The sequence below is a fragment of the Aegilops tauschii genome, chromosome 4, assembly GCF_002575655.3.
Source record: "Aegilops tauschii subsp. strangulata cultivar AL8/78 chromosome 4, Aet v6.0, whole genome shotgun sequence".
Lineage (NCBI taxonomy): Eukaryota > Viridiplantae > Streptophyta > Magnoliopsida > Poales > Poaceae > Aegilops > Aegilops tauschii.
The window spans coordinates 184,604,529-184,630,421 of NC_053038.3; positions in this window are offsets into that span (position 1 = coordinate 184,604,529).

Sequence of the window (25,893 nt, forward strand, 5' to 3'; positions counted from 1 at the left end):
CAGTTCCGCTTCCAGTGACCAGTCCCTTTGCAGTAGAAGCACTTAGTCTCAGGCTTAGGTACAGACTTGGGCTTCTTCACTTGAGTAGCAACTTGCTTGCCGTTCTTTTTGAAGTTCCCCTTCTATCCCTTTGCCCTTTTCTTGAAACTAGTGGTCATGTTAACCATCAACACTTGATGCTCTTTCTTGATTTCTACCTTCGTCGATTTCAGCATCACGAAGAGCTTGGGAATTACTTTCGTCATCCCTTGCATACTATAGTTCATCACGAAGTTCTACTAACTTGGTGATGGTGACTAGAGAATTCTGTCAATCACTATTTTATCTGGAAGATTAACTCCCACTTGATTCAAGCGATTGTAGTACCCAGACAATCTGAGCACATGCTCACTAGTTGAGCGATTCTCCTCCATCTTTTAGCTATAGAACTTGTTGGAGACTTCATATCTCTCAACTCGGGTATTTGCTTGAAATATTAACTTCAACTCCTGGAACATCTTATATGGTCCATGACGTTCAAAACGTCTTTGAAGTCCCGATTCTAAGCCGTTAAGCATGGTGCACTAAACTATCAAGTAGTCATCATATTGAGCTAGCCAAACGTTCATAACGTCTGCATCTGCTCCTGCAATAGGTCTGTCACCTAGCGGTGCATCAAGGACATAATTTTTCTGTGCAGCAATGAGGATAATCCTCAGATCACGGATCCAATCCGCATCTTTGCTACTAACATCTTTCTCTAGGAACATATCAAAAATAAACACAGGGAAGCAACAACGCGAGCTATTGATCTACAACATAATTTGCAAAATACTATCAGGACTAAGTTCATGATAAATTCAAGTTCAATTAATCATATTACTTAAGAACTCCCACTTAGATAGACATCCCTCTAATCATCTAAGTGATTACGTGATCCAAATCAACTAAACCATGTCCGATTAACACGTGAGATGGAGTAGTTTCAATGGTGAACATCACTATGTTGATCATATCTACTATATGATTCACGCTCGACCTTTCGGTCTCTGTGTTCCGAGGCCATATCTGTATATGCTAGGCTCGTCAAGTTTAACCTGAGTATTCCGCGTGTGCAACTGTTTTGCACCCGTTGTATTTTAACGTAGAGCCTATCACACCCGATTAACACGTGGTGGCTCAGCACAAAGAACTTTCGCAACGGTGCATACTCAGGGAGAACACTTTATCTTGAAATTTTAGTGAGAGATCATCTTATAATGCTACCGTCAAACAAAGCAAGATAAGATGCATAAAGGATTAACATCACATGCAATCAATATAAGTGATATGATATGGCCATCATCATCTTGTGCTTGTGATCTCCATCTCCGAAGCACCGTCATGATCACCATCGTCACCGGCGCGACACCTTGATCTCCATCGTAGTATCGTTGTCGTCTCGCCAACTAATTGCTTTTACGACTATCGCTACCGCTTAGTGATAAAGTAAAACTATTACATGGTGATTGCATCTCATACAATAAAGCGACAACCATATGGCTCCTGCCATTTACCGATAACTCGGTTACAAAACATGATCATCTCATACAACAAATTATATCACATCATGTCTTGACCATATCACATCACAACATGCCCTGCAAAAACAAGTTAGACGTCCTCTATTTTGTTGTTGCAAGTTTTACGTGGCTGCTACGGGCTTAGCAAGAACCGTTCTTACCTACGCATCAAAACCACAACGATAGTTTGTCAAGTTGGTGCTGTTTTAACCTTCGCAAGGACCGGGCGTAGCCACACTCGGTTCAACTAAAGTGAGAGAGACAGACACCCGCCAGTCACCTTTAAGCAACGAGTGCTCCGAACGGTGAAACCAGTCTCGCGTAAGCGTACATGTAATGCCGGTCCGGGCCGCTTAATCTCAGAATACCGCTGAACCAAAGTATGACATGCTGGTAAGCAGTATGACTTATATCGCCCACAACTCACTTGTGTTCTACTCGTGCATAGCATCAACGCATAAAACCAGGCTCGGATGCCACTGTTGGGGAACGTAGTAATTTCAAAAAAATTCCTACGCACACGCAAGATCATGGTGATGCATAGCAACGAAAGGGGAGAGTGTTATCCACGTACCCTCGTAGACCGACAGCGGAAGCGTTATCACAATGCGGTTGATGTAGTCGTACGTCTTCACGATCCGACCGATCAAGTACCGAACGCACGGCACCTCCGAGTTCTACACACGTTCAGCTCGATGACGTCCCTCGAACTCCGATCCAGCCGAGTGTTGAGGGAGAGTTTCGTCAGCACGACGGCGTGGTGATGATGATGATGTTCCACCGACGCAGGGCTTTGCCTAAGCTCCGCAACGGTATTATCGAGGTGTAATATGGTGGAGGGAGGGCACCGCACACGGCTAAGAGATCTCAAGGATCAATTGTTGTGTCTCTGGGGTGCCCCCTGCCCCCGTATATAAAGGAGCAAGGGGGAGGCAACCGGCCAAGGGGAGAGGCGCGCCAAAAGGGGGGAATCCTACTCCCACCGGGAGTAGGACTCCTGCTTTCCTTGTGGGAGTAGGAGAAGGGAAGGGGGAAGGAGAAAGAAGGAAGGGGGCGCCCCCCTCCCTAGTCCAATTCGGACTAGCCCATGGGGAGCGGTGCGGCCACCCTTTGGGTTCTTCCTCTCCTTTCCCGTATGGCCCATTAAGGCCCAATACGAATTCCCGTAACTCTCCGGTACTCCGAAAAATACCCGAATCACTCGGAACCTTTGCGAAGTCCGAATATAGTCGTCCAATATATCGACCTTTATGTCTCGGTCATTTCGAGACTCCTCGTCATGTCCCCGATCTCATCCGGGACTCCGAACTCCTTCGGTACATCAAAACTCAATAAAACTGTCATCGTAACGTTAAGCGTGCGGACCCTACGGGTTCGAGAACTATGTAGACATGACCGAGACACCTCTCCGGTCAATAACCAATAGCGGGACCTGGATGCCCATATTGGCTCCACATATTCTACGAAGATCTTTATCGGTCAGACCGCATAACAACATACGTTGTTCCCTTTGTCATCGGTATGTTACTTGCCTGAGATTCGATCGTCGGTATCTCGATACCTAGTTCAATCTCGTTACCGGCAAGTCTCTTTACTCGTTCCGTAATACATCATCCCGCAACTAACTCATTAGTCACAATGCTTGCAAGGCTTATAGTGATGTGTATTACCGAGTGGGCCCAGAGATACCTCTCCGACAACCGGAGTGACAAATCCTAATCTCGAAATACGCCAACCCAACAAGTACCTTTGGAGACACCTGTAGAGCACCTTTATAATCACCCATTTACGTTGTGACGTTTGGTAGCACACAAAGTGTTCCTCCGGTAAACGGGAGTTGCATAATCTCATAGTCATAGGAACATGTATAAGTCATGAAGAAAGCAATAGCAACATACTAAACGATCGGGTGCTAAGCTAACGGAATGGGTCAAGTCAATCACGTCATTCTCCTAATGAGGTGATCTCGTTAATCAAATGACAACTCATGTCTATGGCTAGGAAACAGAACCATCTTTGATTAACGAGCTAGTCAAGTAGAGGCATACTAGTGACACTCTGTTTGTCTATGTATTCACACATGTATTATGTTTCCGGTTAATACAATTCTAGCATGAATAATAAACGTTTATCATGATATAAGGAAATATATAATACTTTATTATTGCCTCTAGGGCATATTTCCTTCAGCACATGCTCCAGTGCATATAAATTGGTTGAAAAATCAAATCTGTGTCCTTGGGTGCATGCTTAGGTCCCATGCAAGAAATGAGAATGAATTTCAAACACCAGGGCACCATTGATTGCTGGCAAAACATTGAGATGCCTAGTTTTTAAATTCTAGTAAATCCAAAACTCGTCTAAAATTCATGAAACTTGGCATGCTATCATGGAGCGGCATCAACATGACGTGGTAATTTTTTGTCCCATTTGGGGCAGGTTTGGGTATATGCTTCTCACAAACCGGAGCTTCTCACAACAAGCATGATGGTTTTCGGTAGGGAACGTCCCATCTTTGGGGACAAAACGATATCCATTGCCTCTTATTGCTTTCAATTTTTTTCTTGTGTCAACATAGAACAACAGGAGTGTTGTGTGAATTTTTGTGATTTTTCGGGGTTTGTTTGGACATTTTTATGCATTAACTGAGTTTTCAATGGATTTATGTGCGTAATTCAAATTTGAACGACATGCACATGCTCTAGTGCATATAAATTGGTTGAAAAATCAAATATGTGTCCTTGGGTGCATGCTTAGGTCCCATGCAAGAAATGTGAATGAATTTCAAACACAAGGCACCGTTGATTGCCGGCAAAACATTGAGATGCCTGGTTTTTAAATTCTAGTAAATCCAAAACTCGTCTGAAATTCATGAAACTTGGCATGCTATCATGGAGCAGCATCAACATGACGTGGTAATTTTTTGTCCCATTTGGGGCAGGTTTGGGTATATGCTTCTCACAAACCGGAGCTTCTCACAACAAGCATGATGGTTTTCGGTAGGGAACGTCCCACCTTTGGGGACAAAACGATATCCATTGCCTCTTATTGCTTTCAATTTTTTTCTCGTGTCAACATAGAACAACAGGAGTGTTGTGTGAATTTTTGTGATTTTTCGGGGTTCGTTTGGACATTTTTATGCATTAACTGAGTTTTCAATGGATTTATGTGCGTAATTCAAATTTGAACGACATGCACATGCTCTAGTGCATATAAATTGGTTGAAAAATCAAATATGTGTCCTTGGGTGCATGCTTAGGTCCCATGCAAGAAATGTGAATGAATTTCAAACACCAAGGCACCGTTGATTGCCGGAAAAACATTGAGATGCCTGGTTTTTAAATTCTAGTAAATCCAAAACTCATCTGAAATTCATGAAACTTGTCATGCTATCATGGAGCGGCATCAACATGTCGTGGTACAAATTTTGTCCCACTTGGGGCAGGTTTGGGTATATGCTTCTCACAAACCGGAGCTTCTCACAACAAGCATGATGGTTTTCGGTAGGCAACGTCCCGCCTTTGGGGACGAAACGATATCCATTGCCTCTTATTGCTTTCAATTTTTTTTCGTGTCAACAGAGAACAACAGGAGTGTTGTGTGAATTTTTGTGATTTTTCGGGGTTCGTTTGGACATTTTTATGCGTTAACTGAGTTTTCAATGCATTTATGTGCATAATTCAAATTTGAACTACATGCACATGCTCCAGTGCATATAAATTGGTTGAAAATCAAATCTGTGTCCTTGGGTGCATGCTTAGGTCCCATGCAAGAAATGGGAATGAATTTCAAACACCAGGGCAATGTTGATTGCCGGCAGAACATTGAGATGCCTGGTTTTTAAATTCTAGTAAATCCAAAATTATGTTAACCATTCACGTGACGCCATGTGTCTTGGTTTTAATGGCTGTAGGAGGTGCCGTGCGGACAGCTGCTTGACCTTGACTGAATGGGAGGCGTGCGAGCGCCATCCGGTGCGCAGGATGACCGAGAGGAGTGCAAGCTGTCCTCGAGTGTGCATGCTCACCGGGAAGCATGCGAGTTGTACGCTGCACAGGCTCACTGGGAAGGGAGCCCTTTGACTTCCATGGCCGCCCGCCTTGTTCGCATCCTCTCCATTAATGGCGCCCAAGCTGTAGTTTAATTCGCTTTTTAAATATAAAACACTCATCGCAAACGTTTTAGTTAGAACACCCGTACGCAAACCGACAGCTTCCCCAGGAAGCCAAGAGCAAATGTGTCGAGCAGGATTTCTACAGCTCTTTATCGCAAACGTTTTAGATAGAACACCCATATACAAAGTGAGAGCAGCGCAGGATTTGTGCATCCCTTCAACGCAAACGGTTGTTTTGGATGACCCGTGTGCAACCATGTATAAACAATTTGGTAAGATTTGTCAATCCTTGTAACACTGCGATTTGTCAAAATATGAAGCTAAAAAACACTAGCAGTATCTAATTTTTGCAACTAAAATTCAGTAATTAAGCATAGATTTCATTCATAGATTAAGCAGTTGTTCTTAATTTATACAAATAGTTCAACTCGAAAGCTAAACCGACCAAAATTTTTGCCAACTGTTGCCAACCACGTACTGAAATAGCTAGTTCAACTATATATACTAGCTAATTTTAAGTACGTTGTACATTTCCACCACATCTATAGTCAGATGAACTGAACAAAATAGCCCCTAAATACTACTACTACTGCGGAGGGGCTTTGTACTACTTCCGGCTGCCTCTCCTCTGCCGAGCGCGCTCAGTAAGAGGCGGAGGAGGAGGAGCCTACCGACGAGCTAGGTGATACGTCCATTTTGCATCACGCTTTTATATCGATATTTATTGCATTATGGGTTGTTATTACACATTATGTCACAATACTTATGCCTATTCTCTCTTATTTTACAAGGTTTACATAAGGAGGGAGAATGTTGGCAGCTGGAATTCTGGGCTGGAAAAGGAGCAAATATTAGAGACCTATTCTGCACATCTCCAAAAGTCCTGAAACTCCACGAAAGTTATTTTTGGAAATAATAAAATATACTAGAAGAAGAATCTACGTCAGGGGGGCCTCCACCTGTCCACGAGGGTGGGGGCGCGCCCTACCCCCCTGGGCGCGCCCCCTGCCTCGTGGGCCCCCTGTTGGCCCTCCGGTGCCCATCTTCTGCTATATGAAGTCTTTCGTCCGAAGAAAAATCATAAGCAAGCTTTCGGGACAAGACTCCGCCGCCACGAGGCGGAACCTTGGCGGAACCAATCTAGGGCTCCGGCGGAGCTGTTCTGCCGGGGACACTTCCCTCCGGGAGGGGGAAATCATTGCCATCGTCATCACCAACGCTCCTCCCATCGGGAGAGGGAAATCTCCATCAACATCCTCACCAGCACCATCTCCTCTCAAACCCTAGTTCATCTCTTGTATCCAATTCTTGTCTCATAGTCTGGGATTGGTACCTGTAGGTTGCTAGTAGTGTTGATTACTCCTTGTAGTTGATGCTAGTTGGTTTATTTGGTGGAAGATCATATGTTCAGATCCTTTATGCATATTAATACTCCTCTGATTATGAACATGAATATGCTTTGTGAGTAGTTACGTTTGTTCCTGAGGACATGGGAGAAGTCTTGCTATTAGTAGTCATGTGAATTTGGTATTCGTTCGATATTTTGATGAGATGTATGTTGTCTATCCTCTAGTGGTGTTATGTGAACGTCGACTACATGACACTTCACCATTATTTGGGCCTAGAGGAAGGCATTGGGAAGTAATAAGTAGATGATGGGTTGCTAGAGTGACAGAAGCTTAAACCCTAGTTTATGCGTTGCTTCGTAAGGGGCTGATTTGGATCCACATGTTTCATGCTATGGTTAGGTTTACCTTAATACTTCTTTTGTAGTTGTGGATGCTTGCAAAGGGGTTAATCATAAGTGGGATGCTTGTCCAAGTAAGGACAACACCCAAGCACCGGTCCACCCACATATCAAATTATCAAAGTACCGAACGCGAATCATACGAACGTGATGAAAACTAGCTTGACGATAATTCCCATGTGTCCTCGGGAGCGCTTTTCTCTATATAAGAGTTTGTCCAGGCTTGTCCTTTGCTACAAAAAGGATCGGGCCAGCTTGCTGCACTTTATTTACTTTTGTTACTTGTTGCTCATTACCAATTATCTTATCACAAAACTATCTGTTACCTACTATTTCAGTGCTTGCAGAAAATACCTTGCTGAAAACCGCTTATCATTTCCTTCTGCTCCTCGTTGGGTTCGACACTCTTACTTATCGAAAGGACTACGATAGATCCCCTATACTTCTGGGTCATCAAGACTCTTTTCTGGCGCCGTTGTCGGGGAGTGAAGCGCCTTTGGTAGGTGGAATTTGGTAAGGAAAAATTTATATAGTGCTGAAATTTACTATCACTTGTTACTATGGAAAGTAATCTTCTGAGGGGCTTGTTCGGGGTATCTTCACCCCGACCAGTAGAGCAAAGAGTTCCTCCTCAACCTACTGAACCTACTGAAGATGAAAATGTCTACTTTGAGATTCCTTCAGGTATGATAGAAAAACTGCTAGCTAATCCTTTTTCAGGAGACGGAACAAAGCATCCTGATGAGCACCTAATATATGTGGATGAAGTTTGTGGATTATTTAAGCTTGCAGGTGTGCCCGATGATCTTATTAAGAAGAAGGTCTTCCCTTTATCTTTGAAGGGAGATGCATTGACATGGTATAGGCTATGTGATGATATGGGGTCATGGAACTACAAACGATTGAAATTGGAATTTCATCAGAAGTTTTATCCTATGCATCTTGTTCATCGTGATCGCAATTATATATATAATTTTTGGCCTCGCGAAGGAGAAAGCATCGCTCAAGCTTGGGGGAGGCTTAAATCAATGTTATATTCATGCCCCAATCATGAGCTCTCAAGATAAATAATTATTTAAAAAATTTATGCTCGGCTTTCTGATAACAATCGCACCATGCTCGATACTTCTTGTGTTGGCTCTTTTACTATGAAGACTATTGAATTCAAATGGGATTTATTGGAAAGAATTAAACGCAACTCTGAAGATTGGGACCTCGACGAAGGTAAGGACTCAGGTATGACACCTAATTTTGATTGTGTTAAATCTTTTATGGATACCAATGTTTTCCATAAATTTAGCACTAAATATGGACTTGACTCTGAGATAGTAGCTTCTTTCTGTGAATCTTTTGCTACTCATATTGATCTCCCTAAGGAGAAGTGGTTTAAATATCAACCTCCCATAGAAGTAAAAGTAGCTGCACCTATTGAAGTTGAAGAAAAGACTATCACTTATAATGATCCTATTGTTCCTACTGCTTATGTTGAGAAACCACCTTTCCCTGTTAGAATAAAGGATCATGCTAAAGCTTCAAATGTGGTTTGTAAAAGAAATATTAGAACTTATACACCTCCTGAGCAAGTTAAAGTTGAACCTAATATTGCTATTGTTAAAGATCTCTTGTCTGATAATATTGATGGGCATGCTATTCATTTCCGTGATGAAACTGCTAGAATTGCCAAACCTTGTGCTAAAGATAAACATAGACCTGTGGTAGGCATGCCTGTTATTTTTGTTAAAATAGGAGATCATTGTTATCATGGCTTATGTGATATGGGTGCTAGTGCTAGTGCAATACCTATTGACTTATACAAAGAAAGTATGCATGATATTGCACCTACTGAGTTAGAAGATATTGATGTCACAATTAAACTTGCCAATAGAGATACTATTTCACCAATGGGAATTGTTAGAGATGTTGAAGTCTTGTGTGGGAAAACTAAATATCCTACTGATTTTCTTGTTCTTGGTTCCCCACAAGATAGCTTTTGTCCCATTATTTTTGGTAGACCCTTCTTGAACACAGTTAATGCTAAGATAGCTTGCGAAAAGGATGTCGTTACTATTGGTTTGGGTGATATGTCTCATGAGTTTAATTTCTCTAAATTTGGTAGACAACACCGTGAAGAGGAATTGCCTAGTAAAGATGAAATTATTGGTCTTGCTTCTATTGCCGTGCCTCCTAGTGATCCTTTAGAACAATATTTGCTAGACCATGAAAATGATATGTATATGAATGAAAGAAGGGAAATAGATGAAGTATTCTTCAAACAGGAACCCATCCTGAAACACAATTTGCCTGTTGAAATCCTAGGGGATCCTCCTCCACCCAAGGGTGATCCCGTGTTTGAGCTTAAACCGTTACCTGATACTCTTAAATATGCTTATCTCGATGAGAAAAAGATATATCTTGTTATTATTAGTGCTAACCTTTCAGAGCATGAAGAAGAGAGATTATTGAAAACTCTGAAGAAGCACCGCGCTGCTATTGGATATACTCTTGATGATCTTAAGGGCATTAGTCCCACTCTATGTCAACACAAAATAAATTTGGAGAAAGATGCCAAACCAGTTCGTGATCACCAACGACGGCTGAATCCTAAGATGAAAGAAGTGGTAAGAAAGGAAATACTAAAGCTCCTTGAGGCAGGTATAATTTATCCCATTGCTGATAGTCAGTGGGTAAGTCCTGTCCATTGTGTCCCTAAGAAGGGAGGTATTACTGTCGTTCCTAATGATAAAGATGAATTGATTCCGCAAAGAATTATTACAGGTTATAGGATGGTAATTGATTTCCGCAAATTAAATAAAGCCACTAAAAAGGATCATTACCCCTTACCTTTTATCGATCAAATGCTAGAAAGATTATCTAAACATACACATTTTTGCTTTCTAGATGGTTATTCTGGTTTCTCTCAAATACCTGTGTCAGCGGATGATCAATCAAAGACCACTTTTACTTGCCCTTTCGGTACTTTTGCTAATAGACGTATGCCTTTTGGTTTATGTAATGCACCTGCTACCTTTCAAAGATGCATGATGGCTATATTCTCTGACTTTTGTGAAAAGATATGTGAGGTTTTCATGGACGACTTCTCCGTCTATGGATCCTCTTTTGATGATTGCTTGAGCAACCTTGATCGAGTTTTGCAGAGATGTGAAGAAACTAATCTTGTCTTGAATTGGGAAAAGTGCCACTTTATGGTTAATGAAGGTATTGTCTTGGGGCATAAAGTTTCTGAAACAGGTATTAAGTTGATAAAGCTAAAGTTGATGCTATTGAGAAGATGCCATGTCCCAAGGACATCAAAGGTATAAGAAGTTTCCTTGGTCACGCCGGTTTTTACGGGAGGTTCATTAAGGACTTCTCAAAAATTTCTCGGCCTCTGACTAATTTATTACAAAAAGATATACCATTTGTCTTTGATGATGATTGTGTAGAAGCATTTGAAATACTTAAGAAAGCATTGATCTCTGCACCTATTGTTCAGCCACCTGATTGGAATTTACCCTTTGAAATTATGTGTGATGCTAGTGATTATGCTATAGGTGTTGTTCTATGGCAAAGAGTTGATAAGAAACTAAATGTTATCCAATAAGCTAGTAAAACTCTAGACAATGCTCAAAGAAATTATGCTACTACTGAAAAAGAATTCTTAGCAGTTGTATTTGCTTGTGATAAGTTCAGACCTTATATTGTTGATTCTAAAGTAACTATTCACATGGATCATGCTGCTATTAAATATCTTACGGAAAAGAAAGATGCTAAACCTAGACTTATTAGATGGGTTCTCTTACTACAAGAATTTGATTTGCATATTATTAATAGAAAGGGAGCTGAGAACCCCGTTGCAGACAACTTGTCTAAGCTAGAGAATGTTCTTGATGACCCACTACCTATTGATGATAGCTTTCCTGATGAACAATTAAATGTCATAAATGCTTCTCGTACTACTCCATGGTATGCTGATTATGCTAATTACATGGTTGCTAAATTTATACCACCTAGTTTCACATACCAGCAAAAGAAAAAGTTTTTCTATGATTTGAGACATTACTTTTGGGATGACCCACATCTTTATAAAGAAGGAGTAGATGGTGTTATTAGACGTTGTGTACCTGAGCATGAACAAGAACAGATCCTACGCAAGTGTCACTCCGAGGCTTATGGAGGACACCACGCTGGAGATAGAACTGCACGTAAGGTATTGCAATCCGGTTTTTATTGGCCTACTCTCTTCAAGGATGCCCGTAAGTTTGTCTTATCTTGTGATGAATGTCAAAGAATTGGTAATATTAGTAGACGTCAAGAAATGCCTATGAACTATTCACTTGTTATTGAACCATTTGATGTTTGGGGCTTTGATTATATGGGACCGTTTCCCGCCTCTAATGGATACACACATATTTTAGTTGTTGTTGATTACGTTACTAAGTGGGTAGAAGCTATTCCAACTAGTAGTGCTGATCATAACACCTCTATTAAGATGCTTAAGGAAGTTATTTTTCTGAGGTTTGGAGTCCCTAGATATTTAATGACTGATGGTGGTTCACATTTTATTCATGGTGCTTTCCGTAAAATGCTTGCTAAGTATGATGTCAATCATAGAATTGCATCTCCTTATCACCCACAGTCTAGTGGTCAAGTAGAATTGAGTAATAGAGAGCTCAAATAAATTTTGCAAAAGACTGTTAATAGATCTAGAAAGAATTGGTCCAAGAAACTTGATGATGCATTATGGTCCTATAGAACTGCATATAAAAATCCTATGGGTATGTCTCCGTATAAAATGGTTTATGGAAAAGCATGTCACTTACCTCTAGAACTAGAACATAAGGCATATTGGGCCATTAAAGAGCTCAATTATGATTTCAAACTTGTCGGTGAGAAGAGGTTATTTGACATTAGCTCACTTGATGAATGGAGAACCCAAGCGTATGAAAATGCCAAGTTGTTTAAAGAAAAAGTTAAAAGATGGCATGACAAAAGAATACAAAAGCGTGAGTTTAATGTAGGTGATTATGTATTGTTATACAACTCTCGTTTAAGATTTTTTGCAGGAAAACTTCTCTCTAAATGGGAAGGTTCGTACGTTATCGAGGAGGTCTATCATTCCGGTGCCATAAAAATCAACAACTTCGAGGGCACAAATCCGAAGGTGGTGAACGGTCAAAGAACTAAACATTATATCTCAGGTAATCCTATAAATGTTGAAACTAATGTTATTGAAACCGTAACCCCAGAGGAATACATAAGGGACACTTTCCGGAACGTTTCAGACTCCGAAAAGGAATAGGTATGTGGTACGGTAAGTAAACCGACTCCAAAACAGTTCTAATGGCAATTTTTCTCCGTTTTGGAATATTTAGAAAAATAGAAAAATAAGAAGCAGTCCGGGAAGGACACGAGGGTGGAGGGCGCGCCCCCTGCCTCATGGGCACCCCGTGCGCTTTCCGGACTCCGTTTTCTTGCACGATACGTATTTTGGTCGGTAAAAATTCATTATATAATCTCCTGAAGGTTTTGACCCCTGTATCACGCAAATATCCTCTGTTTTCGTTTCGAGCTGTCCTGCTGCAGATTAGAGCAACATGTCGTCCCAGGATTCGGAAGGAGAAAGCTATGTGGCTGATTACCTTGCAAATCCTAAGGTCTATGGAGATGTGGAGCATTGTGGTTGGACTACGGAAGAAGAAGAGGACTATGAACCTAAGAGAAAGGATGAGACGAGCTCAGATGAAGATGAAGTCCCATTACCTCAACCTGGGGACATGCATGTGGAGTTCAAAAAGTCAAGCCTCCCTGATAGAGCAAAGAAACTTAAGATCGAGTTTATCCCTTTTCGTCTCTTGCAGGAAAACAAGTAGGAACTATGCAAAAAGATATTAAGCCTGGAGCAGGAGATTGAGGACTTGAGGGATCAAAATTCTGTCCTCAAGCACAAATTAAGGAAGAAGCCTACGCCATCAACTAAACCATTATCTCCATCACCTCCGAAGAAGGAAATATAATCACATGGGTATAGGCACTCCCCTTGGCAACTGCCAAGCTTGGGGGAGGTGCCCCGGTATCGTATCACCATCACACTCCTATCTTTACCGTTTTTCTTAGTTCGATCCTTTTAGTAGTATCTTGATCTAGTAGAATAAAGTTTTGGTATGATTTAGTTTTGAGTCTTGCCTTATGATCCCTCTATGTAATTGAGTCCGTGAGCTATATATAATAAAGATTAGTGTTGAGTCAAGGGCTTGATTATCTTGCTATGATCTTGAGGGAATAAAAGAAAAGAAAAAGAATAAAAGAAACAAAGAGATCATATTGATCTTATTGAGAGTAATGACTTCACATAGAAAGAGTATTATGATTAAAAATTGTTGAGAATTGACAAACGTAGCTTTGGTCATCGTTGCAAAAAATAGGAAGTAATAAAGAAAAGAGGTTTCACATATAAATATACTATCTTGGACATCTTTTATGATTGGGAGCACTCATTAAAATATGACATGCTAAAGAGTTGATGTTGGACAAGGAAGACAACGTAATGGGTTATGTTTTCTTATATCTGAGATAAAGTATATTGTCATGGATCATCCAACATGTTGAGCTTGCCTTTCCCCCTCATGCTAGCCAAATTCTTTGCACCAAGTAGAGATACTACTTGTGCTTCCAAAAACCCTTAAACCAGTTTTGCCATGAGAGTCCACCATACCTACCTATGGATTGAGTAAGATCTTTCAAGTAAGTTGTCATCGGTGCAAGCAATAAAAATTGCTCTCTAAATATGTATGATTGATTGGTGTGGAGGAAATAAGCTTTATACGATCTTGTGATGTGGAAGAAATAAAAGCAACGGACTGCATAATAAAGGTCTATGTCACAAGTGGCAATATAAAGTGACGTTCTTTCTATTAAGATTTTGTGCATCCAACCCTGAAAGCGCATGGCAACCTCTGCTTCCCTCTGCGAAGGGCCTATCTTTTATTATTATCTTCTACCTTATGCAAGAGTCATGGTGATCTTCACCTTTCCTTTTTACATTTTGTCCTTTGGCAAGCACAGGATGTTGGAAAGATCCCGATATATATATCTAATTGGATGTGGGTTAGCATGAGTTATTATTGTTGACATTACCCTTGAGGTAAAAGGTTGGGAGGCGTAACTATAAGCCCCTATCTTTCTCTGTGTCCAATTGTAACTCCGTAACCACAAGTATTGCGTGAGTGTTAGCAATTATGAAAGACTAAATGATAGTTGAGTATGTGGACTTGCTAGAAAAGCTCTGACATAGACTCTTTCTGAAGTTATGATAAATTGCAATTGCCTCAATGACTGAGATTATAGTTTGTTGATTCTCAATAAAGTTTCTGATTCATACCTTGCATTGTGAATAGATTATAACTTGAGCATAAGAAATCACATGACAATATCCATATATGTTGCTGTTATCAGAATAATCATGATGCCCTCATGTCCGTATTTTATTTTATCGACACCTCTACTTCTAAACATGTGGACATATTTATCGTTATCGGCTTTCGCTTGAGGACAAGCGAGGTCTAAGCTTGGGGGAGTTGATACGTCCATTTTGCATCATGCTTTTATATCTATATTTATTGCATTATGGGTTGTTATTACACATTATGTCACAATACTTATGCCTATTCTCTCTTATTTTACAAGGTTTACATAAGGAGGGAGAATGCAGACAGCTGGAATTCTGGGCTGGAAAAGGAGCAAATATTAGAGACCTATTCTGCACATCTCCAAAAATCCTGAAACTCCACGAAAGTTATTTTTGGAAATAATAAAAAATACTGGAAGAAGAATCTACGCCAGGGGGGCCTCCGCCTGTCCACGAGGGTGGGGCGCGCCCTACCCCCTGGGCGCGCGCCCCTGCCTCGTGGGCCCCTTGTTGGCCCTCCGGTGCCCATCTTCTGCTATATGAAGTCTTTCGTCCGAAGAAAAATCATAAGCAAGCTTTCGGGACGAGACTCTGCCGCAACGAGGCGGAACCAATCTAGGGCTCCGGCGGAGCTGTTCTGCCGGGGACACTTCCCTCCGGGAGGGGGGAATCATTGCCATCATCATCACCAACGCTCCTCTCATCGGGAGAGGGCAATCTCCATCAACATCTTCACCAGCACCATCTCCTCTCAAACCCTAGTTCATCTCTTGTATCCAATTCTTGTCTCATAGTCTGGGATTGGTACTTGTAGGTTGCTAGTAGTGTTGATTACTCCTTGTAGTTGATGCTAGTTGGTTTATTTGGTGGAAGATCATATGTTCAGATCCTTTATGCATATTAATACTCCTCTGATTATGAACATGAATATGCTTTGTGAGTAGTTACGTTTGTTCCTGAGGACATGGGAGAAGTCTTGCTATTAGTAGTCATGTGAATTTGGTATTCGTTCGATATTTTGATGAGATGTATGTTGTCTATCCTCTAGTGGTGTTATGTGAACGTCGACTACATGACACTTCACCATTATTTGGGCCTAGAGGAAGGCATTGGGAAGTAATAAGTAGATGATGGGTTGCTAGAGTGACAGAAGCTTAAACCCTAGTTTATGCGTTGCTTCGTAAGGGGCTGATTTGGATCCACATGTTTCATGCTATGGTTAGGTTTACCTTAATACTTCTTTTGTAGTTGCGGATGCTTGCAATAGGGGTTAATCATAAGTGGGATGCTTGTCCAAGTAAGGACAGCACCCAAGCACCGGTCCACCCACATATCAAATTATCAAAGTACCGAACACGAATCATACGAACGTGATGAAAACTAGCTTGACGATAATTCCCATGTGTTCTCGGGAGCGCTTTTCTCTATATAAGAGTTTGTCCAGGCTTGTCCTTTGCTACAAAAAGGATCGGGACACCTTGCTGCACTTTATTTACTTTTTTTACTTGTTGCTCGTTACCAATTATCTTATCACAAAACTATCTGTTACCTACTATTTCAGTGCTTGCAGAAAATACCTTGCTGAAAACCGCTTATCATTTCCTGCTCCTCGTTGGGTTCGACACTCTTACTTATCAAAAGGACTACGATAGATCCCCTATACTTGTGGGTCATCACTGGGCAACCGCAATGCGGTGCCTGCCGTTGTTGCAGCTTCAGCGACGCTCACCTCGAACGCCCTCTGCCGCTCCAGACGACCCCTCTCGAAGCGGTGGTTCTCCTCATAGATCTCCTGATTCCTTGCCTCTGAGGCGGCGTGTGCTGCGGCCACGGCGGCGGTAAGGCTCTTTGCATGCTCGACGAGGCGCTCCTCCTCACGCAGGAACTCGGTGTAGCGCGCAAGGTCGCTGACACATGTGCGGGCATCCACCTCCGCCTCCCGCCTTCGGGTGGCGGTGGCGAAGTGGGTGATGACCCCGCCACGACCACCACCTCCCGCCTTCGGGCCGCAGTGGCGGAGCGGGTGATGGCCACATGGCCGGCAGTGGGGTGGCGGCCACGACGGCCACCTCCCGCCTTCGGGCCACGACGGCGGAGCGGACGATGGCCCTGGCTTTCGATGGTGGTGTGGCGGCAGCGGCGGCCGGCAACAGCTGCCGACGGGCACCGGCGGCGGAGCGTGTGGTGGGTGTTCCGCGCACACCCAACAGGGACGCCACGCACACTACACTACGCCGGGGACTGTGCCGCCGCCGCGGTGTAGCCTCCCAGCTGGAGCTGTCCTCTAATGACGGCGGAGTGGCTGAGCAATGACGACGGACTGGTACCATTGGCGATTGTGGGAGAAGCAGACGGGATAAGCTACAGGGATGGAGGGGAAAATGCGACGCGGGACTCGCCGGCCGTGAGGGTTTTTATAGCAGGCCGGTAAGCATTGGGATTTTGGGGGATTTCACCGAGTCGGGCGGGAAGCTTGCGCGGGAACCTGCGAGGTTGCGCGGGAACGGGCTCACCGATGATTCATTGGCACCACCGTTTGGCCAAAAGAACGCCCCCGCACGCTGCGCAAGCTTGCGTTGTAAGCCGTCTGCGGCAGCGGGGTGACAAGACGTGCGAGAGGAGGACGAAAGGCCACGTAAACATATGGTTAATAAAAAATATTTGCGATTTAATTACCTACTATACCACCGTCCTGGTTTATAAGTATGATTTAACTAATAAAATACGAATGCATGTTGCCAAATATTATATAGTTGGATTTGTATTTGTACATAGTTTCCAATTATATAATTTTTAAAACATGCATTAACATTTTGTTGGTTAAATTTGAGGGCAAAGTAAGGCACGGAATAGAAAGGAGACTATAGACTAGACGGAGGTGGTACCACACGGCCGCTCTCTAAGCAGCGACGCAACTATCGGCCGGCTTGTAGGCGACCATTTCCTGCGTGTTCAACTGCTCTATGCGTGTGGTTGCTTGCGGTTCAGGCGGCCGCGGCGCGCTCTACTCGCGTCCCGCCGCGCGCGCTCTGCGCTCGTCCCCCCACGTGTGCTGCCAGTGTTTGGGGCCGGCACATGATCACGCACATCCGTGTGCAAGCAGTTGCGCCGGGCGCGGCGCGAAGATGTAGTTACCCGCTGCAAAAACTTCCATGTGGACGCGCCGAGAATCCACACCGCCCGGCCCCCTTTTATTTCTGCGGCCATTTACCTCCATCTCTCGTCTCACACGACACAATAAACACACCCATGAGAACACATACAGAGAGGACATCCAGCGGTTCCAATGGTGCTCCCCGTGGCTCCAATGGCGCTCCCAGCGGCTAGCGACGACAACGGCGGGTAGTTCATCACGCATCACATAGTGGACACCCACGTGAGGGGGAAGGACCTCTCAGTGGTGTACATGAACGATCCGGTCTCGGTGGAGAGCTCCATCCAAACTATGGAGTAGTCCCTTGCCGAGGACAAGTACCGAGTGGTCGGCTTCGACCTCGAGTACACCATCGGTCGTGCTGGGCACGATCAGAAGGTTGTCGTCGCCCAGTTGTGCGTGCGAGATGACGCCCTCGTCTACCACTTCCACCTTGCCACAAGGCCTTGCGAGCGTTTCTCCAGGTTTATCAATAGCTCCGACTACAGTTTCGATAAGGTGGACACCACCAGCGATCTAAAAGTGCTCAAGGTTTCGGACTTGAAATGTCTGAATCTTGTCAACATCCAGCACCACTACAAGGTCTGGGGCAGCGACAAAAACATACTGAACTCCCTGGTTGACCTCGCCTCGGCCATCATCGACCCCTACTACGTGAAGATGAAGGAAGAGAGCAATAAGGACAAGAACGCCTGGCACAGTGTGTGGCATATAAGACTGGATGAACAACATGTCAAGTACGCGGCCATGGACGCGTACACAAGCTACGAGATTGTAACGCCCCGGATCCGATGCGCCAGGTGTCTGCCAGTTATTCGCTGTCGTTGCCATGTCATCTTCTTGCGTGTTGCACTTTGCCATGTCATCATCTGCATTCCATATCATGTCATCATGTGCTTTGCATTTGCATACGTGTTCGTCTCTTGCATCCGAGCATTTTCCCCGTTGTCCGTTTTGCAATCCGGCACTCCTATCTCCTCCGGTGCACCCCTCTTGTTTTCTTTCATGTGCGGGTGTCAAACCTTCTCGGAATGGACCGAGTCTTGTCAAGTGGCCTTGGTATACTACCGGTAGACCACCGGTCAAGTTTCGTTCCATTTGGAGGTCGTTTGGTACTCCAACGGTTAACCGGGCATCCGCAAAGTCCTTTTGTGTGTTGCAGCAAACCCCCTTTCAAACAGCCCCAAAACCCCTCTAAGTCTCCGCCATGCTCTCGGTCGTTCGATCACGATCGCGTGGGCGAAAACCGCACCCCGTTTGGACTCTCCTAGCTCCCTCTACCTATAAATATGCCTCTTCCCCGAAATCCCGCAGTCCAAAACCCTAAAATCCTTCCCTCTCCGCGCCGGACATGTCCGTCCCGGACCGGACGCAGTTGCGCCGCCGCCCCCGGCCAATGGCGTCGCGCCACGTCAGCCCCGCCGGGCCTCTCTCTCCTCCCGCCGCCGCGGCCCGCGGAGCCCATCCGGGGCCCGCGCGGGCCCGAGCCGCCGCCGCCCGTGGTCGCCGCGCCCGCGCATCCTCCCCGCCGCCCTCCGCCGCCGGCCGCCGTGCCCCGCCGCCCGGCCCGCGCGCCGACGTCGGCTCCGCCCGCGCGCCCGTCGTCCCGTGCTCCGCCGCACCCCGCGACCTGCGCCTCCTCCGCCGCGGCCGCCCGCCGCCGGAGCGCGCCTCCACGCCGGTCGCCGCCCGGCCGCCCCTTCCGCCGCCGCGCCGCCAGCCGTGGGCGCCTCCCCGCGCCATGGCCGCGTCCGCCTCGCCCTCCTCCGCCTCCCCGCGCCGGGATCCGGTCCCCGACATCTCCGGCGAGCCCCGCTCCTTCCCCGACATCTCCGGCGAGCCCGCGCCGGCGAGCCTCGTTTCCCGTGCCAAGGTTGACTTTCCCCTCGGCCCCGATTTTTCCTAAATCTTTTCCCTGTGATATTTTATTGCTCTGTTCGTAGCATCGTAACTTCTTGCATGTAGCTCCGATTCGCGCGTATAATATGTCAAATTGTTCGTCTCGTGATGCTCTTCATTTTGTTCGATTGCACCATGTTCATTAGAGGTCATCTTGATGCCAAAATCTCTGTTGGAAGAGGGCTAGTCCTTGTCTGCTGTAATTTTGTTGCCATGTAAACTTGATGCTACAGAGAGATCCATGCATATATTGGAGATGTTCAGTAAGGATGTTTTGTAGCTATTGTTGTAATTGATCCATTCCTGTCCTTGTTTGCAATTATGGAGTGCCATAGCATGACTCAATCTTGCTCTACTTTTGCTATAAAATATTTCTGGCAGATTCTTAACATGATATTCATTTTTGCCAAGCTTATTGTAGTTGATCCATGCATGCTATGTATTTTCTCTTGCCATGGTTAGCTTCATAAACATGCCATCTTGCTGTAGGTATGCTTGTTTTGTCATGCATTGCTCTGTAGTGAGTGCATCAAGCTCACAAAGAGACCTACATATTATTATTTCTGCCATGCTCTGTTTTCTGCTAAGTCTGGAACCTGATAACGAAACTTGCTATGTTTACATGCTTGCCATCATATCTTCTGGTCCTTATTGGCTTATGGTCAGTAAGGGACTTTTGTTATATGCTTTGAGTAGATTCATGCCATGCCAAGTTTTGCTATGTTAAGTTCCTGTAGCATGTTGATTTTGTGCTCTGAACATTGCAACCTGATGCTGTTTCTGTCATGTCCAGTAATTTCTGCCAAGTCTGGGAACCTGTTATTATTTGCAATCTTGCATTGTCCATTTGAGCATGTTCTAGTGATTTCTGGAGATAGCTCAGTGTTCATGTTTTGTTGTGCTTTACCTGTACATCATGCCCATGCCTTTTTTCTTCATGTTGAGTTGCTGTAGCACATTGTTTGGATGCTTGCATTATGCCTAGTTGCTGTTTTGGACAAATTGTTGCTATGTCTTGTTTGGAGTGTATGTGTTGCACCGTTGCTCCGTTTCGAGCGTGCTCTATATGAAACTTGCTTAGTTTTGCATGTAGTTTCATATTATCATGTTGCATCCTCGTGTTGAGGTGTTTGCTTGATGTTTGTATGCATTTTGCATCAATGCCATACTTATCTTGTTTTGTTCATATCTTCTAGGCCGTAACTCCGAATCTAATGAACTTTATATGTAACTTGACTAAAATTTCGTGTAGATCATCATGGTGCTCTTTAACTTGATGTTTAACAACTTCAACTTAATGTTTGTTCAGTTCTGGACCAATTTCGAAATATGCATATGAGGACTTACCGGAATTGTTATATGTTGTTTCCGGCCTCATTTAAACTTGCCTTGGTGTGTTGTTCTTGTATGCATCATTTCTTGCCGTGTGTAGCCTCATATAGCCTCGTCATGCATCATTCTTGTTTGAGCATCATGCCTTGTTCTTGTGTGGTGTGTTTACCTTGTTGTGTGCTTCTTCTCGATAGTTCCCGTGTCGTTGCGATCGTGAGGATTCGTTCGTCTTCGTGGCTTCATCGTCTTCATGGATTCGTTCTTCTTCCTAGCGGGATTTCAGGCAAGATGACCGTCACCTTGGATCTCATTACTATCATTGCTATGCTAGTTGCTTCGTTCTATCGCGCTGCGCTACCTATTCACTTGTTCCTCAAGCCTCCCATTTTGCCATGAACCTCTAACATTTGTCACCCTTCCTAGCAAACCGTTGTTTGGCTATGTTACCGCTTTGCTCAGCCCCTCTTATAGCGTTGCTAGCTGCAGGTGAAGATGAAGATTGCTCCATGTTGGATTATGTTTATGTTGGGATATCACAATATCTCTTGTATTATTAATGCATCTATATATTTGGTAAAGGGTGGAAGGCTCGGCCTTATGCCTGGTGTTTTGTTCCACTCTTGCCGCCCTAGTTTCCGTCATACCGGTGTTATGTTCCCGGATTTTGCGTTCCTTACACGGTTGGGTGATTTATGGGACCCCCTTGACAGTTCGCCTTGAATAAAACTCTTCCAGCAAGGCCCAACCTTGGTTTTACCATTTGTCCAGCCTATTTCTTTTCCCTAGGGAGTCACTCTCTCGAGGGTCATCTTATTTTAACCCCCCCGGGCCAGTGCTTCTCTAAGTGTTGGTCCGAACCGAGTAGACTGCGGGGCCACCTCGTGGAAACTCGAGGTCTGGTTTTACTCGTAGGATGTCTCATCCTGTGTTGCCCTGAGAACGAGATATGTGCAGCTCCTATCGGAATGTCGGCGCATCGGGCGGCTTTGCTGGTTTTGTTTTACCATTGTCGAAATGTCTTGTGACCGGGATTCCGAGACTGATCGGGTCTTCCCGGGAGAAGGAATATCCTTCGTTGACCGTGAGAGCTTATGATGGGTTAAGTTGGGACACCCCTGCAGGGTATTATCTTTCGAAAGCCGTGCCCGCGGTTATGTGGCAGATGGGAATTTGTTAATATCCGGTTGTAGAGAACTTGACACTTGACCTTAATTAAAATGCATCAACCGCGTGTGTAGCCGTGATGGTCCCTTCTCGGCGGAGTCCGGGAAGTGAACACGGTTTCTGGGTTATGCTTGACGTAAGTAGGAGTTCAGGATCATTTCTTGATCATTGTTAGTTTCACGACCGTTCCTTTGCTTCTCTTCTCGCTCTCATCTGCGTAAGTTTAGCCACCATACATGCTTAGTCGCTGCTGCAACCTCACCACTTTATCCTTTCCTTTCCCCTTTAAGCTTTGCTAGTCTTGATACCCATGGTAATGGGATTGCTGAGTCCTCGTGGCTCACAGATTACTACAACAACAGTTGCAGGTACAGGTTTTGCGATGATCATGACGCGAGAGCGATGTTTACTTGTTTTGGAGTTCTCCTTCTGCTTCTTCTTCGATCAGGGGATAGGTTCCAGGTCGGCAGCCTGGGCTAGCAGGGTGGATGTCGTTTGAGTTTCTGTTTATGTTTCATCCGTAGTCGGATGTTGATCTTTTGTACGTTGTATTGATGTATTCTTGCGGCATTTGTATGCCTTGTATGTATCCCCAAATATTATGTAATGTTGATGTAATGATATCCACCTTGCAAAAGCGTTTCAATATGCGGTTCTATCCTTGGTGGGACCTTCGAGTCTCTTTTGGATAGTATCGCATATTGGGCGTGACAGAGATGTACAGGCGGATCGTTGACATGAGGAACTGTCTTCTTCCTGACCCAGACGAGGGATCGAGCCACATAGCAGTGGCGGAAGCGTCACAAGAAGTAGATGACTAGACAATCGTTTCTCCTACTTTAGAATGCATGCAATTGTTTATTGAGGTGTGTGCGAATGATCCGTATAGTCACTTATGTAATTGGATGTTTATTTCAGTTATATATATATACATGTTATTCTACTGTAGACAGAGCAATTCACACGGCTTATTAGCAGCAATTGACCGTGTTATTATTGGTCTTCGCACACATTTCTGATTACGGACCTGTTTGCCGCGTATCACACACATCTTGTTCAGTTGAACCGTTTCCATTGTGTTGCCTAATCACACACCGTTCATCCCAGTGAACCATATGTTGTATATCGCACACGCCTTCATCTGGCTGCCCGTTTCTTTTGTGCCTCCTCATCCCAAACAGTGAATTGAGCTGAACCGTATGCCCTGCATCGCACACGCAACTAAATTCTGAACCGTGTTCGATGCATCTGTCATCGCAAACGTTTTGCACTGATACGTCTCCAACGTATCCATAATTTTTTATTGTTCCATGCTATATTATCTTCTGTTTTGGACATTATTGGGCTTTATTATTCACTTTTATATTATTTTTGGGACTAACCTATTAACCGGAGGCCCAGCCCAGAATTGTTGTTTTTTGCCTATTTCAGAGTTTTGTAGAAAAAGAATATCAAACGGAGTCCAAACGGAATGAAACCTTCGGGAACGTGATTTTCTGAACGGACATGATCCAGAGGACTTGGACCCTACGTCAAGAAAGCTACCAGGAAGCCACGAGGTAGGGGGCGCGCCTACCCCCCTGGGCGCGCCCTCCACCCTCGTGGGCCCCATGTTGCTCCACCGACGTACTCCTTCCTCCTATATATACCTACGTACCCCCAAACAATCAGATACGGAGCCAAAAACCTAATTCCACCGCCGCAACCTTCTGTACCCGTGAGATCCCATCTTGGGGCCTGTTCCAGAGCTCCGCCGGAGGGGGCATCGATCACGGAGGGCTTCTACATCAACACCATAGCCTCTCCGATGAAGTGTGAGTAGTTTACCTCAGATCTTCGGGTCCATAGTTATTAGCTACATGGCTTCCTCTCTCTTTTTGGATCTCAATACAATGTTCTCCCCCTCTCTTGTGGAGAACTATTCGATGAAATCTTCTTTTGCGGTGTATTTGTTGAGACCGATGAATTGTGGGTTTATGATCAAGTTTATCTATGAACAATATTTGAATCTTCTGAATTCTTTTATGTATGATTGGTTATCTTTGCAAGTCTCTTCGAATTATCAGTTTGGTTTGGCCTACTAGATTGATCTTTCTTGCAATGGGAGAAGTGCTTAGCTTTGGGTTCAATCTTGCGGTGTCCTTTCCCAGTGACAGTAGGGGCAGCAAGGCACGTATTGTATTGTTGCCATCGAGGATAACAAGATGGGGTTTATATCATATTGCATGAGTTTATCCCTCTACATCATGTCATCTTGCTTAAAGCGTTACTCTGTTCTTATGAACTTAATACTCTAGATGCATGCTGGATAGCGGTCGATGTGTGGAGTAATAGTAGTAGATGCAGGCAGGAGTCGGTCTACTTGTTTCGGACGTGATGCCTATATACATGATCATGCCTAGATATTCTCATAACTATGCTCAATTCTGTCAATTGCTCAACAGTAATTTGTTCACCCACCGTAAAATACTTATGCTCTCGAGGAAGCCACTAGTGAAACCTATGGCCCCCGGGTCTATTTTCCATCATATTAATCTTCCAACACTTAGCTATTTCCGTTGCCTTTTATTTTATTTTGCATCTTTATCACAAAAATACCAAAAATATTATCTTATCATATCTATCAGATCTCACTCTCGTAAGTGACCGTGTAGGGATTGACAACCCCTTATCGCGTTGGTTGTGAGGATTTATTTTTTTGTGTAGGTGCGAGGGACTCGTGTGTAGCCTCCTACTAGATTGATACCTTGGTTCTCAAAAACTGAGGGAAATACTTATGCTACTTTGCTGCATCACCCTTTGCTCTTCAAGGGAAAACCAACGCAGTGCTCAAGAGGTAGCAAGAAGGATTTCTGGCGCCGTTGCCGGGGAGGTCTACGCAAAAGTCAACATACCAAGTACCCATCACAAACCCTTATCTCCCGCATTACATTATTTGCCATTTGCCTCTCATTTTCCTCTCCCCCACTTTACTCTTGCCGTTTTATTTGCCCTCTCTTTTCCGTTCGCCTCTTTTTCGCTTGCTTCTTGTTTGCTCGTGTGTTGGATTGCTTGTTTGTCATGATGGCTCAAGACAATACCAAATTGTGTGACTTTACCAATACCAACAATAATGATTTCCTTAGCACTCCGATTGCTCCTCTTACTGATACTAAATCTTGCGAAATCAATGCCGCTTTGTTGAATCTTGTCATGAAAGATCAATTCGTCGGCCTTCCTAGTGAAGATGCCGCTACCCATCTAAATAGCTTCGTTGATTTGTGTGATATGTAAAAGAAGAAAGATGTTGATAATGATATTGTTAAACTGAAGCTATTTCCTTTTTCGCTTAGAGATCGTGCTAAAGCTTGGTTTTCGTCTTTGCCTAACAATAGTATTGATTCTTGGAATAAGTGCAAAGATGCTTTTATCTCTAAGTATTTTCCTCCCGCTAAGATCATCTCTCTTAGAAACGACATTATGAATTTTAAGCAACTTGATCGTGAACATGTTGCACAAGCTTGGGAGAGGATGAAATTAATGATACGTAATTGCCCT